Source organism: Thermobia domestica, chromosome 12, assembly GCF_964235325.1.
Source record: "Thermobia domestica chromosome 12, izTheDome1.hap1.1, whole genome shotgun sequence".
In the NCBI taxonomy this organism is placed as follows: Eukaryota; Metazoa; Arthropoda; class Insecta; order Zygentoma; family Lepismatidae; genus Thermobia; species Thermobia domestica.
This window is the reverse complement of record NC_137465.1, coordinates 127,814,115-127,836,996: the sequence shown is the minus strand read 5'-3', so window position 1 is coordinate 127,836,996 and position 22,882 is coordinate 127,814,115. Positions and strand designations below refer to the sequence as shown.

The window sequence follows — 22,882 nt, the reverse complement described above, 5'->3', positions numbered from 1 at the left end:
TATTTAAAAAAGTTTTTATTTCTTTTGGAAATGGTAATGCTAGGCTATCGAAGTAGTATCCTCTTTGATTTTCATCAATGAATACACACACCCAATGTGTGCCACCTGAAGATGAATTGCTTAAATTTATAATAAGTCCAGCCGGTGGTTGCACAGTTTTTGGTATTCTATCAATAGGATAAATGCCATGTACATTTGCACCAGTAACGTTATCACGAAGTAACACTTTTATTAAATCATCCGTGTACATAACTTTTGTTTTTTAAATTCACATCACTTCACTTCACTTTACATCACTTTATACGCGTATATGTTGGAAGACCTAGTGGAGTATATGGAATATTTTCATAAAACGAAATAACATGTTTAAAATATTCATGACAGAGTTTTTTATAACTTTTCCAATAACGATGAATGGTGCTAACGCATAAAAAATACTTTTGACAAACTTCATAGTATGATACCTTGTAACTCTTTGAATAATCAAGCAAAAATATTACAATATACAATGTTTAACACACTTTGTACCAGTAGGACACATGTAATTCATATACTTAGAAGTGAACAGTTATACTTCTTTTATTAAAATGATACTTTTAAAAAGTATTATCAGTATATATATTTCTATCTTTATCAATTTGAATTAAAGAATCAAACTGAGCGTAAACAATACATGTTATAGGCTCAGTTAAATTTTCAGAAAAGGAAACTTTAACATTTACAGGCGCATCACGCACAAGGTCCCAAGTACAATCATCTAATGTTGCTGTAGGTGATAGAATAAATGCATAAAGAGTATAGCCGTGTGGATATTCTTCAGGAGTAATAGTATGTGCATCATCTTTATAATATAAACCAGTACCGGAAAACAGAGAATGGTAACTTAGAAGGTACAAATTGTTTTTAAAATCGGGGGTGAGGGGACTGGGAGGAAAAGATTTTGATCCAACTTGTAGTTGCAGTTTGTTAACGTTAAAGTGTTGAAAATGAAATGGATTTAGTTCAGATTTTCCATTAAATGCCGAATTGGAAACAAACCCGATAACAACACCTTTAGGTACGTTACCCAGAAAAATATTATCAAGATTGTATGAATTAACGTTTGCAGGAATAGTATACGATCTTGTTTGTACTCTTGTAAGGGGATATTTTGCTGTTTCATGATTGATATTAGTATTGATTTCCATTGCCAAATGAGGTGCAACATCAATGCGACGTATATGTAGAGTAACATCTTCAAGTTTTACTTTATAAGAAGTATTTACAGGAGATAATAAACAAAAAGCATCTTTACTACGATGTAATTTTATACGAAGACCTACTTTATTTACAAGTGCTCTTGGTAATCCAGCAATATCTGTATACAGACGACCATACATTTCAAACGATTTACTATTTTTAATATAATTAGCACGTTGTTGAAAACCTACATTAGCATTACCTATGGTATCAAATTGTTTAGCAGTATCTTTATACCACATACCTAATTTCAAATGTGTATCAGAAGCATCACGGGAATAATTTAATAATGTTTCAAGGTACGCACGATAAGGATAAAATCCTGATGAAGAAGTAATTAATTTATCATTTAATGAAATGTCAATTTGACTAAATAATGAATGTAGGAAATTATTTGTTGGTGCTACAACATCAGTGTCAGCTAATGGTGTATCATCAGGTTTTGTAATTTTACAACGTACGTAAAGATAAAGATATGCAGTATGAATAAATTCTCCTGTTTCACCGGGAATAAAAAATTCAATAGGTCCATCAGAACTTAATGTTGAAATTGGACGGTATTCAGCATTAAAGCAAGATTCAATTGCAGTTTGTGTCATTGGAGTACTAAATAAATCGAAATCATTGGTACAACATTCCACACTGTTTGAATTAAGTAGTGCCATTATGAAAATATATCTGTAACACGACTTATTTTTCTTTTTACTTTTCTTTTGCTTTTGCTTTTGCTTTTGTTTGTATGCTTACGTTTAGTTGGAGGTCCAAACCGAACAATTGCCGGAGCTTTACGCTTGCGTGGCCGTCTCTTACCACTTCCAGTTAATAACTGACCAACTTTGTTAACAGCTTTTGTCTTTAATGTTTCACCAGCTTCTTTTACACGCGCACGAACAGATTGTTTAAATGGTTTATCTTCTAATACATCACCCGCTACTTGTATTCCCGTTTGTAATGCTTGTCGACCTAAAGTTTTTGCACCCTGTTTAAGAAATGGTAATGCAAAACGAAATAATCCTTGGAAGAAACTACCTATACCATGTCCCCGTTGATATACAGGTCCTGAAAAGTATGGGATACCATGTCCGTAATGCCGTCTAAATTTCATGTTTAAAATATAATTAATTAATTACTTTTTATTAGGAGAGCGCTTAAAATGAAGTGTAACACTTAGTGTCCCAGAACGAAATGGCAAATTTCGTCCTGCATGGTCTTTTAATAGTATTTCAATACTGTTAAATGAAAACTTTGCAAGTGGTAGATAATGAATATCTTGAAATGTTAATGTTTTTACTTTACCGTATTTTACATTTGATGTTGTTGCAATACGTAATAAAGGTGCTTTTGTATCACCTAAAAACTGATATTGTATGATATCAGTATAAATAAAAATTTGATGAGGATATCCAATATCAACATACGGTTGTTTAAATCCACGTTTATACAAAACAAGATCTTTATGTTGACGAAGTCCTAATTGCATTGCTAATGTTGCTGATAATAAGGCATATTCAACACGATCACTACAATCTACTTGTACAATATTTGATAAAGAAAATTTTATATCTTTTGATATTTTATTTAATTCATCAATAATATGATGTGCAGAGTGATAATATCCACTTACAATTTTACCTTTTTGTGCTTCTTCATTTTTTATTTTATACCACATAACATTTTCTCCATCGTTAACATTATAACATGTTAAAGGAACATGTAATTCACTTAATCCTACATGCCAATCGGTTTCTGATAATTGAATATTATTTTTTAGTTGATTAATAAAATGTGTTGGACTATTTGTAGGATATACATCAGTACTTGCGTTTGATACAAGTGTAATGTAAAAACTATCATCAATACTTTCAGAAATCATTTTCGTTTAAAGTGAAGTGTTAAGTTTGAAGTTCCAAATTGAAATGGCAATTTTAAACCGTGCTCATCTTTTAAGTTTACTTCAATCGTGTTAAAATAAGATTTTACAACTTTAACATATTGTGGTGTGTGAAATAGAAAACATTTTACATCTCCGTGCTCAATATTATAAGCACTAACTTTACGAAGTACTGGTCCAATATTTTCTTGTTGTTTTACAATATCAACACAAACATTAAAAACGTTTGGTATATTATATTCTAAATTGCATGGAAATTTTGCACGTGTTACGCTTGGAATATCTTCATTAACTGGTTTTACAAAAACAGCATCTGTAAACTCTGTTGTATTTTCATTTATAAATCCCAGTAAATGTTGCAATCCGCGTGTCATTCCAATAACACAAAAATCTTTTAATTTTAAAGAATGTCTAATTCCAACTTGATTTTTATTTTTATAATATTTTAACAGGCGTAATTCTTCAGGAATCATTTCTAAAATGGATGAAATAGAAGTATAGTATCCTGGTGTAATATCAACATGTACAATTTCAAGTTCATCATTAACGATGGTTTCAATTACAATTTTTTCATTTTTACCAACATTATAAAAACTAAAAGGAACATTAAGTTGTGTTAATGCAACATACCATTCTCCTTCACTTAAGTGAATAGGTTGTGCTAACTTTACTATAAATGAAGAAGTTGTATTATTAGTAAAAATTTCACTACTAGCATTTGAAGGAAGAGTAACATAGAAATCATGTTCTATCATTGAACTCATTTTGAAGACTGCTCAGTGGTAGAGCGTTCACCTCTGGTGCTTGGGGTCCTGGGTTCGATCCCAGCCCCCGCCAAGTGAACTTTGTGGTGGACAAACACCGTGTGCGTGGGTTTTCTCGGGGTTCTCCCGTTTCCTCCCACTTTCTTCATTCCACCATTTCATTCATTTCTCATTATCACCGTCTCCTTTAGCCTAACCGGCATAACCGTGGGACGTAAAACTCAAAGATTTCATTTCATTTTTCATTTTGAAGACTGAACAGAATTTGTTTTAATCCATGAATTCATACTTGATGGATATCCCAACCACTTTACATACATCATATCTTTTTTTCGTTTTAGTACTTTTTCAATTAAAAATGTTTTGTTTGAATTTACATTTACTTTTTGTAATTCTTCTGTGTAAAATATTCCTTTAATTTCCTCATCATTCCAATCTTTTAATTTATATGTAATAGGATTTGTCGGAATACATTTATCAACAATAAAAATTTCTTGTGACCATTTTGGTAAATATCCCTTTTCTAATTTATGTTTATATTTACTAACACGCACATAATCACCAGGTTGAAATTTACATGTTAATTTCTTTTTATTCATTTTATCACCGTACAACGTATTCCAAACTTGATCAACATTAGAGTAATTTACATTTGCTGGCGTCATTTTAATACTACTATGATACGAATGATTATAATTTTTTACAAATTGATCTATCACATCTATATAACGGTATGAATTTTTAGCCGTAAAATAACGATACAATTTTTCTTTTAATGTCCTTATAAAACGTTCAGCTAATGCACATTTAATTTCTGAATGTACACTATAATGATTAATTTCGTATTCTTTAAATAAACGTTTTACATGTTGATTATAAAATTCTGTACCTAAATCCGTTTGTACATTAAACACGGGTAGTTTAAAATTTTTTAAAATTTTTTTGATTGCTTTTGCCATTTCAGGACCTGTTTTTGTTTTTAAGGGAACACAATACGCATACCGTGAAAAAATATCGATACAACATAATATATACTTATAATTTTTGTTATACTTTGCAATATTTTGCATATCTGCTAAATCCATTTGTAATGTTTCATTTGGTGCACTAACATAATATTGTTTACGTTCAAACACTTTACGTGCTGGTGCATGTAATGTATATGCATCTTGAGATGCTAACCAATTTTTAATTTTCGTTTTTGATAATTTTGTTTTTGTTTGTAATGTTTTAATACTTGATAAAGAAGCAGGATTCGTATAATCATAATATAATTTTGACAATTTTCCCATTTTTATTTACATTTTATATTCTTTCCAGTTTTTAAAAATATTTGTTACTAGTGTTGGACTTTGTGATTTTTTAACTTTGCTATGTGATTTCACTATAGGAGTAGAAATAAATTCACGTGGTACATTAAGATCATCCAATAAAATTTTAAATTCGTGAATGCCTATAGGATTTCTTGAATATTTTCGTGTACGAACAACATCATTTATTAAATCAATAATATTAGAACCTGGTATTATTTTTCCTTGAATACGTACTGTTCCTGATTGATCCCAATGAATTTTATCAGAACTTGTTAACTGTTTTAATAATAGATCTGTTTTCCTTCGCTGTGTTTTTGGTACTGATTGTAAAATGTCTGATACAAAGGGTAAAATAGAATTATTTTTTTCTTCTTCTTGAGATAATAATGATGATGATGTTTGAGGAACATCTTTTTCAATAATAGGTAATGTAATTGGATTTTGTGAAACTGATGAAGTATAATTTAAATATTGTTGTAATGCTTGCTGATACAATTTCCATTTTTCTTCAATACTAAGATTACGACGTTGTAAAATACTATTCATTTCTTCATCTAAACGCGATTGATGTGAATCTATTGATTTTATATTTGCATGCATTTGTTGCATTGCATTTTCAGGCACTAATATCATTTTACGAAATTCCGACATAGTTATCTTCCAAACAAACTACTTGCTACTGCACCAAGTAATGGTCCTAAAATTAATGGTAAAAATGCCCCACCTTTCTGTAATAAAATTTTCTTTTTCTTATTAAGTGCTGTACGTTGTGCAGATAAAGCACGCAAGATCTTTTTATGTCTACGTAAACGTTGCTTCTGACGCGAATTCAATGGAATGTTTCCTTTTATTGTGTTTTTAGCAACTTGTGAAATAGTACGTATTAAATCACCAGATGCATGTCGTATAATTTGTTTTCGCTTTGCGCTTTTGCATTTGCACAAAGCACGGAGAGTATCAAAGTGTTGTTTCACCTTCAACATCTTGAACTAAACTAAACGTAAACGACTGAATTACTGTCTTTTACATTTGCATATACATGCAGTGTTTCATTAGGAAAAATATTTGTACGTAATCGTAATGCATCATTTGTTTTTTGAGTTAAGTCAAATAACAAATAAGTGTGAGGTTCACGTGTTACATCTTCGAACACATTCACAACTTGTTTACTATATCGTGGCATAATTTGTCTTGCTAAATATTGTATTTGTAATTTATCACGAGGATTTTTAAATACTATAATATAATGTGCATTTAAACTTATATCACGAGCATGTTTTCCTTTTGGAAATAAATTTTGAACAATAAATATTACTGTTAATTTTTTATGATGTGCATATTTTGTAAATAAGTTTGCAACATCACCATTGGTTTCAGACATTAAGTCATCTAATATTAATAATGAATTTTCTTGTATTTCAAAATTATTCATATCTGGAATACCTTCTATAAATCGAATTTCTGAACTTGCATCTAAATTTGGTATGACTGCACCATAACACCAAACAATTTCATTAAATTTCATAGTAAACATTTCATCACGTTCATTTAATAATCGATTTACAAAACATGTTTTACCTGCACGTGAAGGACCAGCAATTAAAATGGTTGATGGATGTTGAAACTTTAACATCTTGTATTAAACTGAATGCACACAATAGATACTTTACTTTATATACACTCATTCACACACACACACACACTCACTCACACAATTAACAACATAAATTAAAAATAAATTAAGAATAAGTTAAACAATAAATATTAAAGCTTGAAATGACTAGAATATGAATGAATGACTAGAATAAATGAATGACTAGAATGAAATGTATACTTTGGTTTACAATTTATAAGTTTGCACAGCAAACGATGGAATAAATAAATAAATAAATAGTGAAACTCTACTAATGATCTGTTAAAAATAAATAAATAAAAAGAATCACTTATAAGCCAAGCTAAAATTATTATTGTACATATCCATGAGGTAAACTTTTTGTCTTTGGTATTGGTTCGTCAGTTTGTATATCGTCAATACGTTTACGTTTTTTGTTTACCTCTTGGTGTGTTTTTGTCTCTTTACGTGAAAAGATAGTGAAGCCCTGTTTTCGCACAATGCTATTTGGATTTTCTATAATTGTACAATGAATATTTTCTGTCACTAATCCATAGAAACTCTCAAAGTTTATTCTTTGAGAGGTCCTATCATTTAGTGTAATTCCCCGAATTTTGAAAATATTCCGAAATTCCCCTGCGGCATTTTTAAGCCGCATACTATAATTTTTTGGCCCTAAGCCTATAAACGTTACAAACTCCCACCCTTCTTCAATTTCATCAGTGAGATCACCCAAATAGCTTCCAAGCTTTAACGGAGGTTCCCTATCTTTTTTACACGTAAACATAATACTGTCTGTGTCACAATAAATTACGTCTTCAGGTCCTACAGTCACAAGTAAATCATATAATTGTAGCCTGGCCCATGAAGTAATAAAACCAGCAAGGACGACATTGGAAAATTCTAAAGGTACATTTTCAGTTTCCAAGTCTTTATATGTTAGAATAAGATGTTCATCACCAACTGGAATAACACTATGAACCTCATATCTCGGTGTAGCAAGGTACCTATGGAACTCTGTCCCACTATCAATAATTACACACCGTGTCATATCTGTACGCTGTCCCCATTTTCCGTATAAGGAATTGAGGTACAACTTCGCGCATTGTCTAAGTCCAGGGTTCGAGCTAATATTATCTTTATTTAATTTTATGCCTTCGTGAGCATAGTAATCGTCAATATACTTATCTTTGTCTTCTTCAGTTTTACACCAAGCAGGATAGCCTGAAGCTTCCTGCTTCATCTGAAGAAACGTATTCACATAGTCCCGGAATAAACTAGGTGAATTCCGATCTTCAGAACCCATGAGTTCGAATTCCCATATTTCATAAATTTTGACGATTTTATATCCGTTTTCAAGAGCACGGTGAAGCTCTGGTGTACAAAAAGTTCCAGTTAATGCACGTTCAGTATCACTATGTGTGCAATTATCAATAGTTTCTCCTTCCATACATAGCCTACAAAGCCCAAATATTAATCGGCTTTGCGCTACATATGGTAAGATGGGAAAAAAGAGTTGTTTAGGAGCCAATACAGTACATTTTACAATCCCATGAATTTTTCCCACATCTGGGAAAACCGGCCCCTTATGCACCTTAGGTGCCCCCACCGGAAGAGGTTTCCTTGCCATTACGTAGGGGTATAACGATGTAATATCATAATAACAAATGGATTCATCGTCCGCACAATTCACATATGAACGAAATACTTCAGTACGGCCTCCGTTGTAGCAACTCTTAGGAATAAGAAAGTCGGCAGTAGTATCACAATGTTCTTTAAGGAACTTTTGTAAATCTACATCTGTGCGTACTTTATTATCCCAAGAGCACTCCCATATTTCATACAAATTCATTTTTAGAATTTCTGTGAAATATTTTCGCCGGATTTCCGTATGTTCGTACCTTTTTTCAAATGTGTTGTACGGACCATGTGCATTATCTATTATGGCATTACGGTTATTTGGAAAACACGTTTTACAGGCATGCCAGTAACATCCCATAAATTCGAACACGGCATTAAGCTCTGCATTGTATCCGTCAACATTATACCTTCCAAAAGATTGTTCTCCGTTTCGTCCAGCATGCTGGATTTCTATACCCAATTGGTGTTCCATATACTTTAGCCATTTCATTGCTTTTTCACTGGTTTTTGTTTTATAATGGTACCCCAAAGGTGGTATAACAGAAATACTTTCTTCTGGAAGATATGATGTACGATATGTTTGCATGGCTAAACTTGCAATCGTAGACGATACTAGAAAACATTGTAATCCACCCGTTTTCTCTTCTATGATATTACTAAATTTAATAACAGCTTCTGTGAGAATTCTCACATCATTTTCACAGTACTCCAACATTTCCTTTTGCAAATTAAATTGCTCTCCCAATTGCACCCGTTCTTGGTGCCATCCCTCCAACCGCTTTCTTTCTTCACCAGATCGCGATTCAGGATCATAGTATTCTATTCCCGGATATGGTCCTACATAATTTTGGTTCTCTACTGTATTAAACAAATATGGGAAATCTCCCTTCTTTAAATTTTCTGAAAGGCCTAACGTCTTAGGTAATTTTGATAATTTTACACCAACAAACAAATAACTATCTCTAAAAATGATTTTGTTATGAATAGAAATACTAAAAATCTTTTGACCCTGAATTAAAGTTTTTGGAATGATATGCTGGGACTCAATGAGAGATCTCAAACAGAAAATGCTATCAAAACGACTACCATTATGACTTATGACGCATACTTTACTAAATAGGGGTCTATCTAATAAAATATGTGTAATAAATTCATCAATGGTTTTAAAAGAAAACGAGCGGTTACCGTTTTCATCACCACATGTACTGCAGGCTTCATCAATACCTATGTTCATACATTTATGGCATACATGTCTAGCGCATACCAAGCAAACAACGTGTTCCCGTTCCCCACGCTCATTTTCCGGTTTGAGCATGGTTTCTACGTCAAAGACAATATAAAGAAACCTCTTGATATGAGTAGGTTTTACTTTCTTCACATAACATGAGTGACCTTCCTGTACATGTTCGCGACACGTACTGCAAAAGTATTCACCACATGTATGATCAGATTTACGTGATCTTAAATCATAGAGTGCATTACAGTTGATGCAAACTTTCACATATTCACACACATTCTTGCCAATTTTATTACCTTTTAAATGATTGTCGAAACATTCACCCCTAGTAAAATATCTATTGCATGCATTGCATTTCATTTTATACATCGTAACATCAAGTTTATGCATATGTTCGCAAGCTGAACACATTAACTCACACTTATGATAACGATTCAAACCTTTAAATCCCTTTAAACAGTGCAAGCAATACTTTTTTTTTCTTAGAAATGACGTTATTGTACGAATAGGACGGAAATGTCCAATACGTCCCCTTTGATCGTAATAAATATAGATGGGTTTTGCATCTTGTAACTCTGGTCTTTGTACTTGTGTTTCCGGGTAACGTACTCTAAATTCACGTTTGCTTTCGGGTACTTTTTCATAAATAATAATTTGATAATTTGGAGCTAAATGTTTCTGAAACAATTCAACGTCATTAAAATCGCAACCACCTTTAACGCTAACACCTGCCTCAGTACAAAGCTTAATTGCTCTACCTTTTAATGTATCTCTAGTTGGATCTGTTAAATGACTCAAATTTTGATGTGTTTCGGTATGCTTTGCTATACCCCAAGCAATACTTTTAGGTAAGCAAAGTTTATCATTATCGGTTCCCGGGAGCTCAACCAAATGTTGTACTAAAAATTCATTTAAAGGTAAATATTTGTTTAGTGTGGAATTATTATCTCGTGTTCTTCCAGCACCAAACATCGAATTTACTATATGAAATCGAAAGAGGACATGATTACCTAAAAGGAAGTCTTCATTACTATTTAACACTCTAGTAATGGAAGCTAAAACGGACTTAGCAGAAATGTCTTTGCGGCGTCTCCATGGAACATACACTGCTTTCTTATCCTTACTATTGGAGGAATCAATGTACATTCCAACAAAATCATTAGGTCTCGCATTGTTCAATACATTATCCAATGCGAAGTTCATTAGGTTTTCAATATAGGCCGCAGGATTTCTAATTTCATCATTTCCCATTGGCCTTACCGCAATTTCATGTCCCACCAAGTTAAACTTAGTGAAACTTTTTCTGCTTTCACGTACTACTTCGAAATTACCTTCCCCTGTATTTTGAACATCTGTATGTCCGCTACGTTTACTTGGAGAAACGTAACCAGAAGTACTAGGTTGTGGAGACCCCATTCCGTAACCACGAGTATCCCGTGAACATTGTACACTTGATACCTCTACTTCATTATTTACAACATCCACAGGATTTTGTCCGTTTTCACATAACTCGTTTAATAAAGCCTCCACATAATCAGATGTTCCAAACTCATCGGGATTTACTAAAACTGCGGAATTTTGATTTGTTTGTGTACCATCTGCTGCTTCATTTTCTATTTGTTCATTAATAATTTCATCAATTAAATTAAAATCTTCTTCTTGAAGTATGTTTTCCAAGGGTTGACTTTCTTGGTGGACCGAGGTTACGGAATTTTCAACAGATGGCATCACATTATTATAAACCAAAATAAAACGCGATCCATAATTACAAAATTCGGCTACCTCTGCTGCATTTATCCTATCACCTTGTGCACAATTAAAATAATTAAAATGAATGAATTTGTCATGTGCCCACTGGTACATGATTTGCTCACGGAAAAATCCGTGTACAAATAAGTCAACAATGTCAGCACTAGACATTGCATATTGCAATATAAGTGCTTGATTATCATGGTAAAAATTAAAAAGAGCTGATAACAAGGTATCATACCTTTCACTGCCACGAAATCCTTGGCGTTGCTTATCCATAATACGCCACCAAGTCTCCAACACGCGCTCCTTAGTGTGTAAGCCTTCTATGACACCACCCAGGTAAATTTCATCAATTTCGTTAAACTCGTTTACGTATGATGCACCAAGAAATTCCATCTGTAAAATATAAAAACAAAAATTAGTATACATTAAAATAAATACAACAATATAATGTTATTCAGTTAACAATATTATTTAGTTTCTTTCTAAGAAGCTCTACTTATTTTTTTCTGTTAATAGAACACTCATAGAGTGTGATCATCATTAAAATTCTGCAAGAACTTCGTTGTTAAAATAGAGTGTAATCATTAATAAAATTCTGCAAGAACTTCATTGTTAAAATGGAGTGTGAACATTTTAAAATTATGCAATAACTTTGTTCATAAAATAAAGTGTGAATCTATTAAGAAACATGTTTTGCACAATTGTAAAACAAATTTCGTTTGTTTTAAAATGGGGTATTATTGTAAATATTTAACAGTTTACAATTTTTAAAAATAATACTTTATATACAAATATTTAATCAAAGTATAAAAACATTATCATTCAAATATGTATAATATATAAATATACTTACGATGATCTTCTATGTAAATCTGGTATGTATTCTAAAGTTGATAAAAATCAGGATTTCTTCCTTACTTCCTTTCTTCTTCTTTTGTTTTTTCTTCTTATCTTGTTTTGAATTTCAACAACTGCAACAATACAGTTAATATTACTACTCTTTTGTAAATATAATATTTTAATATTTCTTTTATTATATGGTTGTATAAATTTAATCACTAACTAAGTAAATATCGTGTTAAAGGTACGGTTACCAACATTCATATGATAATATTTCCTTAGCAACGGGGGTATATATACACAATGCTTAACAAAAAAATAAAAATAAAACCAGTTTAAACCTGTTTAAACACCTGCAGCAAAGCAAACAAAAGAAATTCCTAGCACTACTAACAAAGGAATTTTTTAAACCCAGTAACATAAGGTACAAATTACGTCATATTGTGTAATATCACTGTTACTAATTTAAAATATGTTAAAGCACCTGTGTACGAGATTACAAAACCAAATGCGTATGGGTACGAGACTACAAAATGAAATGCTTTTGGGTACAAGACTACAAAACGATTTGCGTTTGCGTACGAGATTACAAACTGTGTTGTAGCTTATACAAGTAGTAGTGTTATACTCTGTGTTAATATTATAATTATTATTTTTAACGGTAATTAAATTATATTTAATGCATAGTATACGTATACTAAACGTGTACGGTAAATCATAATACATTTTTTTTATGTTTATGTTTGGAACCGTTTGTGTAATACATGTATAAACATGTACACAAATTGTAAATAAACTGTTATGTTTATGTTCGGCAATGTTCGGGAAACTTCGGTTAAGTTCGGAACCATTTGTGTGGCACATTAACCAATATGTATAAAATTGTAGATACATTTTTGTTTGTTCGGCAATGTTCGTAAAACTTCGGTTAAGTTCGTGTTAACTTGTTTAAATTTTTAATTATTACTGTTTTAAAAATAATGTATACTAGATTAATGCACATTAAAATCCATCCGCCATGTTTGTTTCTTCAAAGAACGCCACCTGTACCATAACATTCACATTAGTGTGTATAAGACTGTGCGTGTGTGTACATGTGCCATAGCAAGTTACCGAGTGTTGTTTGTCCGGCAATACCCCGCGCACTTTCCGGGCGGCAATATTTTACGCGTCCCGCGTCGCAAAAACCTTTTTCCGGGCGCAAATACAGCGCGGCGCGCACCGGTCGCGGTAAAAAACGCGCGGCGCGTACCGGTCGCGGTAAAAAACACGCAAAAAAAGGTATTTATTTTAGTAATATTATTCATTTTACCTATTCATATAAAAATATATCTTTTAATAAACATATTTCCAAAGTTTGAAAAAAATCGACGCCATATTGTTTATGCAAATTCATTAAATTTTTATTTTCAAGTTACATTGTTCTAATCTGTATAGTCGTGTTCCTTAGGTCCTAACGATTAAGAAAATATCTTTCTTTTCTTTCTACGACCAATAGTTTGGCCAAAAAAGCGAAAAAATAAAAAACTATACTTTTGGAACACACTGTATATAAATTTCAAAAAAATAAAAATTGTTCAAATGTATCATGTAGGGTGTCTTTCTATATAGATTTTGACCTGATAAATCGATTTCTGTTGTCCATTTTCACCTACGATGAACCGTTTAGGATTTATGACCATTTAAAATTATTTTCAAGTTACAATGTTCTAAGCTATATAGTCATGTTCCTTAGGTCCTAACGATTAAGAAAATATCTTTCTTTTCTTTCTACGACCAATAGTTTGGCCAAAAAAGCGAAAAAATAAAAAACTATACTTTTGGAACACACTGTATATAAATTTCAAAAAAATAAAAATTGTTCAAATGTATCATGTAGGGTGTCTTTCTATATAGATTTTGACCTGATAAATCGATTTCTGGTGTCCATTTTCACCTACGATGAACCGTTTAGGAGCCACGCACATTTAAAATTATTTTCAAGTTACAATGTTCTAAGCTATATAGTCATGTTCCTTAGGTCCTAACGATTAAGAAAATATCTTTCTTTTCTTTCTACGACCAATACTTGGCCGTAAAGAGCGAAAAAATAAAAAACTATACTTTTGGAACACACTGTATATAAATTTCAAAAAAATAAAAATTGTTCAAATGTATCATGTAGGGTGTCTTTCTATATAGATTTTGACCTGATAAATCGATTTCTGGTGTCCATTTTCACCTACGATGAACCGTTTAGGAGCCACGCACATTTAAAATTATTTTCAAGTTACAATGTTCTAAGCTATATAGTCATGTTCCTTAGGTCCTAACGATTAAGAAAATATCTTTCTTTTCTTTCTACGACCAATACTTGGCCGTAAAGAGCGAAAAAATAAAAAACTATACTTTTGGAACACACTGTATATAAATTTCAAAAAAATAAAAATTGTTCAAATGTATCATGTAGGGTGTCTTTCTATATAGATTTTGACCTGATAAATCGATTTCTGTTGTCCATTTTCACCTACGATGAACCGTTTAGGAGCCACGCACATTTAAAATTATTTTCAAGTTACAATGTTCTAATCTGTATAGTCATGTTCCTTAGGTCCTAACATTCAAGAAAATACCTTTCTTTTGTTTCTACAACCAATAGTTGGCCGTCAAAAGCAAAAAATGTAATGTTAGAACCCTACATGTCCACCCACCACTGTTGGCCCCCCCACAAAAAATTGTTTAATTTTATCATGTAAGGTGTCTTTCTATATAGATTTTCATCTAACAAATCGATTTCTGTAGTCCATTTTATCGTACAATCAATCGTTTAGGAGCTATGCCCATTTAAAGTTATTATACGGAAAAAATCTTAGTCTTTATGCATCAACGCCACCTATATACCAACACGTGTCAGTAGCATACATGCTTTTGTGCGGTTTACATCAAATCGTATCGGTCTCCTGTTATTTGTACAACCGGCATTTCCTCATTCGTTTACCGACGAAATCATTTTGTCGTTTCGCGTCTTTTTTTTTCCCTCCATATATTAGTGCTTCGTATGTGCTTCAAACATTGAAAAGGATAACATTCTGTGTTAGGTAAGTATCATCATTTTAACATTTCTATACTTTACATGTGTTTTTTAGTACACATCATAACATTATAATCTAACTTTACATATTTAAAAAAAAAAAATAGTCACTCAAACCCGTTTACATATTCAGTTAAAATTTCAATAAACGCGTGCATATACGCCACTGATATCAACAGATAAATTATTCGTTTTCGTTCATGTATTTGTTTTCTCTTGGCTTACACAAACTTGCAGTTTTTGTGTTCAACATCACGCTTTTTCCCCTCCTTTTAAAAGACCGTAAATTCCATTGCATTCAACTAGAAATAAAAAAAAAGCCTGAAGCAGGTTAACCCCGCGCCTTCCCCCTGTCTTCCGCTCAGCAGCACACGTATGCATGCTTCGCTCTACCTCTCTCTCTCTCCCTATCTTTTTGCTCGTGTCTATATTGCTCTTACTCTTCAAGTCAAACAACAAACAAAATTTCCCCCGCACGTCTCCTCTCCTCTTACGCACCCAACGCATTTATCCAAGCTTGCTCTCTCTCTCTCTCTCTCTCTCTCACGCACACTATTGGTCTTTTCGTCAAAGTACAAGCACCAAAATCCTCCCACCCTCTCCTCTCCTCTTACGCACCAAACTCAATTATCCAACCTTGCAAACATTCTCTTTCTCTCTCTCTCTCTCTTTATCGCATACACTCTTTCCGTAAAACAGCCTTCGCGTCTCTATTCCTGTTTCCTTCAAACTACAAACACCCCCTCCCGCCCTCGCTTCATAGCATGCATTCAGCGTATATGCATGCTTCCCATATTATTTCTCTCTCTCTCTCGCTGTCTTATGGTAGGTAACCTATCCGTTCACTATTGGGCTTCTTGGTGTTTTAAATATCCACAAAATACACAACATTTCTGGTTTCCGTATTTCAATCTTCACAAATAAGTCTCATAACAACGGTTCTATCTCACATTTGTTCAATAAATAAAAGCCAACACAAGTTATTTTAATGCATGTAAATACATTTAAAATCAAAGTTCAATATTTATTTATATAAATGGTAAATTTTAACTTACTTTTTTTCCTTCCGGTAATTCCAAAATTATTCTCCAAACAACACACTCACAGAAAAATACACAAGGCAAGTTTCCACAACGCCAAAAGCACACTATATAATCTGCTCTCATTTCAAACTTCGTTATATATATTCGTTAACCTGGGTGGTTCCAGCGTTCACACACACACACACTTCCGTTTTTCACAAAAACAAGTACAAAGCTATTCTTTAAAGTTAACAAAAATCTTTTCCAGAAAAAGGACTTTTTTTCTTTTCTTTCTTTTTTCATTCTAACAGGGCATGCTAAATGGAACATTTTTTCTGTCTAAGTCAGAAAAATCTTTTTTTTCTTTTCTAAAAAGAGCTATGTTCAAGTCGAAATTACAGGGAGTCTCATCCCTCAACAATAAATGTCACATACATTTTCTCAAATAACTTTCTACATCCTAACAACTTAAAAGATCTTTTTTTTTCTTTCTTTTCTAAAAAGAGTTACACATGCACGTGTGTCGCAACCAACATGACAATTTCTCATCCACACACAAAAAAAAAGTTTCGCTTTCTATTGTAGTAATTTTAACTATTCCCACGTTAATTTAAACTGGTCCTTTGGTCAAAAGGACACTACACTTTCCCTATGCATTTCTATGCCGCGTCTCTCAATATGGGGTAATGTAACAACTCTCACAAAGTCACACGTAACATTTTCAAGGTATTTCTTACATTCTCTCTCCTTCAGTATAATGAGCGGTACCTCTCCATAGGGTGCATGTTACAGTGCCCCCAATTAACCAATGTCCAGAGCACAGTACACCCCCACCACCTCCAAAAAACCTGGAACACACACATACAAGCAGGTGTCTCCTATTTCTTTCTTTTCCATGCATTAGAAATTACAGGCCCCCAATCAAGCAATGTCCAGAGCATAGTTCGCCCTCCTCCTCCAAAAAACTGGACCACCCAAAAATATAGCACACCTGTGTATATGTTTCTTTCTTTAGTACACATCAAAGAATTCTCTCCCTACCCATGCCATTCTTAGGTTACATGACTTTCTCACGTCCTGCTGTTACACTATTTTCAAACACCCATATCTCACTTTCAACTCGTACTTTCTTACTTCCTTAATTGACAGAATGATGGCATTACGTGACACTTACAAGAAGCTTTTCTTTGATGTTTCTCATGTTTCTAAAATTTATTTGACGTGTCTCTCTGCCTTCCAACATTTAAAGTATTGTGCAACATCCATATGTCACATTAAATTGACACTTTGTTACTTCCTTAATTGACATAATGATGAAAATACGTGACAGCTTCAAAAGAAGCATCTGGTACGATTACAATGGTGTTTGTCGGCTATCTATTGTCTATAAGACCTCACACGTTGGATAGATTCAGGTCCAAGTACTACTATAATCATTATTCGAAATGGAAATAAATTTTCATTACGAAATGAAGGATGTAATATCATTTTCTACAGTTTAGGTGCGATAGTAATGTGTATCTTATTGCGAATGGTTTGTTCCTGGATTTTCTTGATCTTGTGCAACATTGTAGAAGAGTTAGAAAAGTAACTTTGGAATATCAGTCTATTACAGATTTTTAGTTAAGAATATAATAGCAATTTTCAATGCAGTAAATTTAAATACTGATTACATTATATCTCTCAAAGTCTCACCAAAAATTTCTAATTAGAATTATTTATTTGAAACCAACAAACCAAAATTAGATGCAGCAATCTCTTTGTGAATTCTTTGAAAGGTGAAGATCTAACCTATACAGTAGAATTCAAAATGTTCCGGATATAATATATAATATTAATATATATTAGAGATGCTCATCCTTCCATGATGCTTTCTTCTTCCCTAAATTACTCAATGCCTCCTTCCCCATTTTCCCTAGGTTTTGATCCTGGTTGCTCATGTATGGATTATAAATTTTCTATGCTGATATTTGGTCTATAACTCCTGTCAAGCTAATTTTTCTACACTTCTAAACTTTCAGTCACAATTTTTGTGTCATCATTACTCTTGTTAAATATATAAAATAAAAATATGTTAAATAATCATTCAGCTTTCAAGATTCAAGCAGCTCGTCGACGAAGTGAAGAGAGGAGAGATACTTTCAACAGAGGTAGTGTACTATTGCCAGCTATTTTAAATATTACTCGATCTTTCACATATTTTTACATATGCTACTGCAAATAATCCTTAATTCAGTAGACACCTATGCAAAGTTTTGAGAGACGAATAGCGCTAATAAGTAAATATACTACCTTTGTTCATCTTCAATTATTTTCCATGCTGGAAGTGAGGAAAATACAGAATATTCCAATCAACATCGTTGAAAAATTGTAGTCATCTAGCTTATAGACGAGTCATTAAAAAGTTGGATGTGATTAAAAATGTATTACATACCGTTCTCTACATTACAATAAAATAAGGTGAAAGAGTTTCTTTTTTTTTCTGTTTAAAATGTAATTACAGTCGTTACTTCAGGAGTACATTAGGTATCGTAACTGTAGTACATCATTTTTGTATGTAGTACTTGTGTTTGTGATTATACACATGTGTTCATAGATAACATACAGTATGCGTGTTTGTGTGTGTGTGTGTATGTGAATTTGTTGAAGAGAAGGGCTAAAAGGCGATAGAGTGCGAAAACCAGGTGATGCTATTTGCCACGCATTAATAACACTATAGCCTCGTAATAACAACGTGCAACTCAATTAAAGACGATCAGGCTGTTTGTTGGTTACTACAAGAGGCAGGGAAGCGTGGATGCAGTGGACGGGGAAGGAAGGGGAAAGCTCGACAACCACAACAATGCAACCGACCAGTACTCTTTTGTGGTGGAAATTAATTTTTAATGCCCCACTCCACGAGAACCACAAGCGATTGAAATCTCCCACGCAAACAGACCGTGCCTCATGTGTAATACAGCGAACGTGTTGGGTTTTGGTGGTCAACAGAATTCGATAACGTTCGCATCACAAACCGAATAAGTGTCCCAGTCCATTCGTTCAACAAAATTCCCACGTGGTAACTATGCTTGCACAAAATTTTGTTTCGAAATTCCAAGCGCGATAAGCTTGAAACAACAGCAAAACAAACTAACACTGTTGACGTTCTACTATTTTTTTTTTTCTTTCTTTCTTTTAGGAATTCAAATGTGCGGTTCATTTCCACTTTGTATTCGAAATCGAGACCGCAAAATTGTGAATAATGAGAGCGAGGGAATACGCTGAATATGTGAATTATTAAGTGGAAAGTATGAATTTTAAACGCATAAATGAAATTAAATTTGATTTTCTTATATTTATCTTTAAAAATTGTAAATTATTAACTCAGATAAACTGTACCTTTTTGTGTTCTACTCATTGCTTGTTACAACAATGTAAAGTTAATTTTCATTTCTCTTTTTTATTTATACATACACAGTGTACTTAAATATAATAGTGGTTAGTGTTTATTGCTTCGGTGTTGGAGACCCTGGTTCAGTTTTTGGTGGGAGCTCATGTAGTTCGGATTCCACATTAAAATGTAGGTAAAATCAATCAACCAAAGTAAAAAATAGTGATAGTTCGATTAATTATATATTTCAATCCTACTTTTCCCTTTCCTCCGAAACAAGAATTTTTAGGAGCATCTTTCAGAACATATTACTCTATATTTAAATACTCATGTATTCAACAGTTGATATAAGACATTTTCAATTTAAAAAAAAATATTAAACAAGGTCGAGAAGGAATTATCGGGAAAAAGTCTCTCAGAGCCTGTTTTTAAACAACTTCTTCTAGTGGAGTATTGCAACTGCATATGAACTTGAGAACTTTTGATAACGAAGTGAGACTCTTAACTATTAAATATAGGAGAACAATAGCTTATATTACATCTTCTTTGAAAATATTTAGTAGTACGTATATGTAGCACTGATTTACATCAATAAACTTTGGTATATATCGACACATTGTTTAATTTTGTAGACATAATGAATTCATTGTATTTTAGTTTGCTTCTTCCCTTATTCTCTTTATTGCCATTATAAATGCCTGTTGAGTATAGCTTTGTAATCCATAATAATAGTATAAGATTTAAAAAAAATAATTGCTGGATTGATTAGTAAGGCTACTTACAGTATGTTCTCTGCCTGATACTCCCTTTTCGACGTTTTGTTTTTAAATACGTATACATAAATTTATACAGTCATAACTTCCAAAGCATTGTTACTATCTTTTTTTATATTCGAATATGCAAATTATTGTACATAAATGAATGATCGAGATCAGTTCTGAGCAACTAGAAATTCTCACTGAAACGAAATGAAAATTATTATTCCTTAAAAATATGCAGATTGCTATACGTTGATGACAAGTTTGGTCATAGTATAATTAAAGAATAAATTAATACGTCGTGCAGTTGTAATTTGTATGCATGTATTAGCCAACTTAAATTGATTTCGTCTCGTGTTAAGTAGATTAGTTATATCTATATCTATATCTATCTATCTATCTATCTATCTATCTATCTATCTATCTATCTATCTATCTATCTATCTATCTATCTATCTATCTATATATATATATATAATGTACGAGTGACTTGATCTCCAAGAATCAGGTTAGCACGCAACAGCACGAACAAGTTTTATAGTTCCAAGTTGTATAATGTTTCGTGATATGAAGTGGCATCTATATAGCATTGGAGATTGTTTCAACCATGCCTCAATGGTAGAGATAAGTGAAGGTGAGAATTCACCAATAATCTTCTGTTTTTATGTTTAGATCTTTATACTTTACATTACAAGTCAGTTAGGTTTGCCTTCACTTTGTAAGTGGAGTGCAGTCAAGAGAGCCACGGGGTAAGAGCAACAACTATAGAATCAATATTCTGTAGAATCGTAAGTGCGATTTTGCTTTACGTTTCTATGAAACCCAGAAGTTATGAAGTGGAACTTCTATTACTAAGAGGAATCCGATTTTATTGGAGGCATTGGACTCCCAACAAGGTTTGAGCCACCATGCGAACCAAAAGAAGGCCACTAGACATACATAAAGGGAAGTCTTTGTGTATTTTTTTTAAAACTAACTTCATGTGTCTTTTCTTAGTAATTATTCTTCTAAATTTGTCGGGTGTCGGATGTAGCAAAGTTTTAGAAATATGTACAGAATAATGCAAATTAATGTTTAAAATTACGTTACTGCTATCTTATATTATTTGTACGCGCCTTTGGCGTGGGAGACCCGGGTTCGATTCCCGGCGGGAGCTCTTGTGGTTCAGATTCCACGTTTATCAATAGGTCCCGTCTTATATATCCTCACTGCTGAAAGAAACGTTAAACTCAAAATCAACTTAACTCAACCTTATAATACTTGACCTCCAGTGGTTGTTCGCATCACCATTTTAAGGTTTAGCATTATTTCGGTGTTGGCAGTAGGATCTTTAATTAGTACAAGATGATCATAACATAAATCTCTATAGTAATTAATAGGCGCAAGCTTATTTATCATCCTCCTTCAGTTTGCAGTTTCATGTATGTGTAACAGTATCATCGCGTCTACTTCTACTGTTTCAAAATGTTAAAAAAAAAAAAAAAAAAAAAAAAAAAAAAGCAAAGCGAACAATATAAGGGATTTGCATATCTTGAAACCAGCAAAATGTGATTCACACATTATATCATAAAGAAAATATAGTTTAATAGTGCAGCATAGTCTATAATTCTCACCAAAAAAATATAAACATACTGAAAAGTTCTTGCTCCATTTCTGAACATTAAAAATTCGTTAAAACTGCTTTGAAGATAATATTGTAGTGTAAGTGAGAACTGCGTTTTGAAATTTACAAACACAAAGATGTGAAAAGTATGTTAATAACTGAATCATTTTTACATGTCTTTTTAATACGAAACTACAATGAACAGTATTACAGATTTGATTTTATATCAACACTATACTTTTCAAATATTTTCAAAGCAATGTTGAATATGATAAATTGTTTCTAAATCAATGATTACACTGGAACAATTATTACACCCTACGTGAATTTCAAAAATAAAATTATGCTCTGTATTTACTTCAGTAACTTTCTGGATGCTGATTTGTTATTTTATTTTATTTTATTTATTTTTGTTTATATTTCTTCTCCCTGATTTTATCTCTTTGTAAGTATCGTGTATAATATAGAATATATGTAAATCCAAGAAGACGTCATAGCCTACCTTTCGTTTTATCTGGACGATATAATCAAATGAGTGTGCCATGTGCTTGTGCATCTGTGTCTACCGATTGTATTGCTTCATATATCAAAAGTGTTTTGTTTTTATCTAGACGTATATTGCTTTGTGTATGTGTGTGTGTGTGTGTGTATGAGAGAAAGAGGAACGAATGCGTGAAGTTATCATGTATATTGCGTGTCTCCCTCCCATAGGGTGGTGCGGTGGTTTGTTGAGGCAGTGTTCGTGATGAAAAGCCATTGTAAACATG

At 32.6% G+C, this 22,882-nt stretch overlaps 1 protein-coding gene and 1 long non-coding RNA gene across 7 annotated transcripts in view; one reads left to right on the top strand and one right to left on the bottom strand.

The window, feature by feature from the left end:
- The window catches only part of LOC145666637 (transducin-like enhancer protein 4), a 355,168-nt gene that overhangs the window by 199,779 nt on the left and 132,507 nt on the right, over positions 1–22,882 (top strand). The window lies entirely within an intron of this gene.
- Positions 1–22,882, bottom strand: part of LOC145666638 (uncharacterized) — a 52,291-nt gene that overhangs the window by 27,719 nt on the left and 1,690 nt on the right. For both annotated transcript variants that reach the window (XR_014127800.1, XR_014127799.1), the window contains exon 2: positions 20,537–20,712. This is a non-coding gene — a long non-coding RNA (uncharacterized LOC145666638). The remainder of the gene's footprint in view (positions 1–20,536; positions 20,713–22,882) is intronic.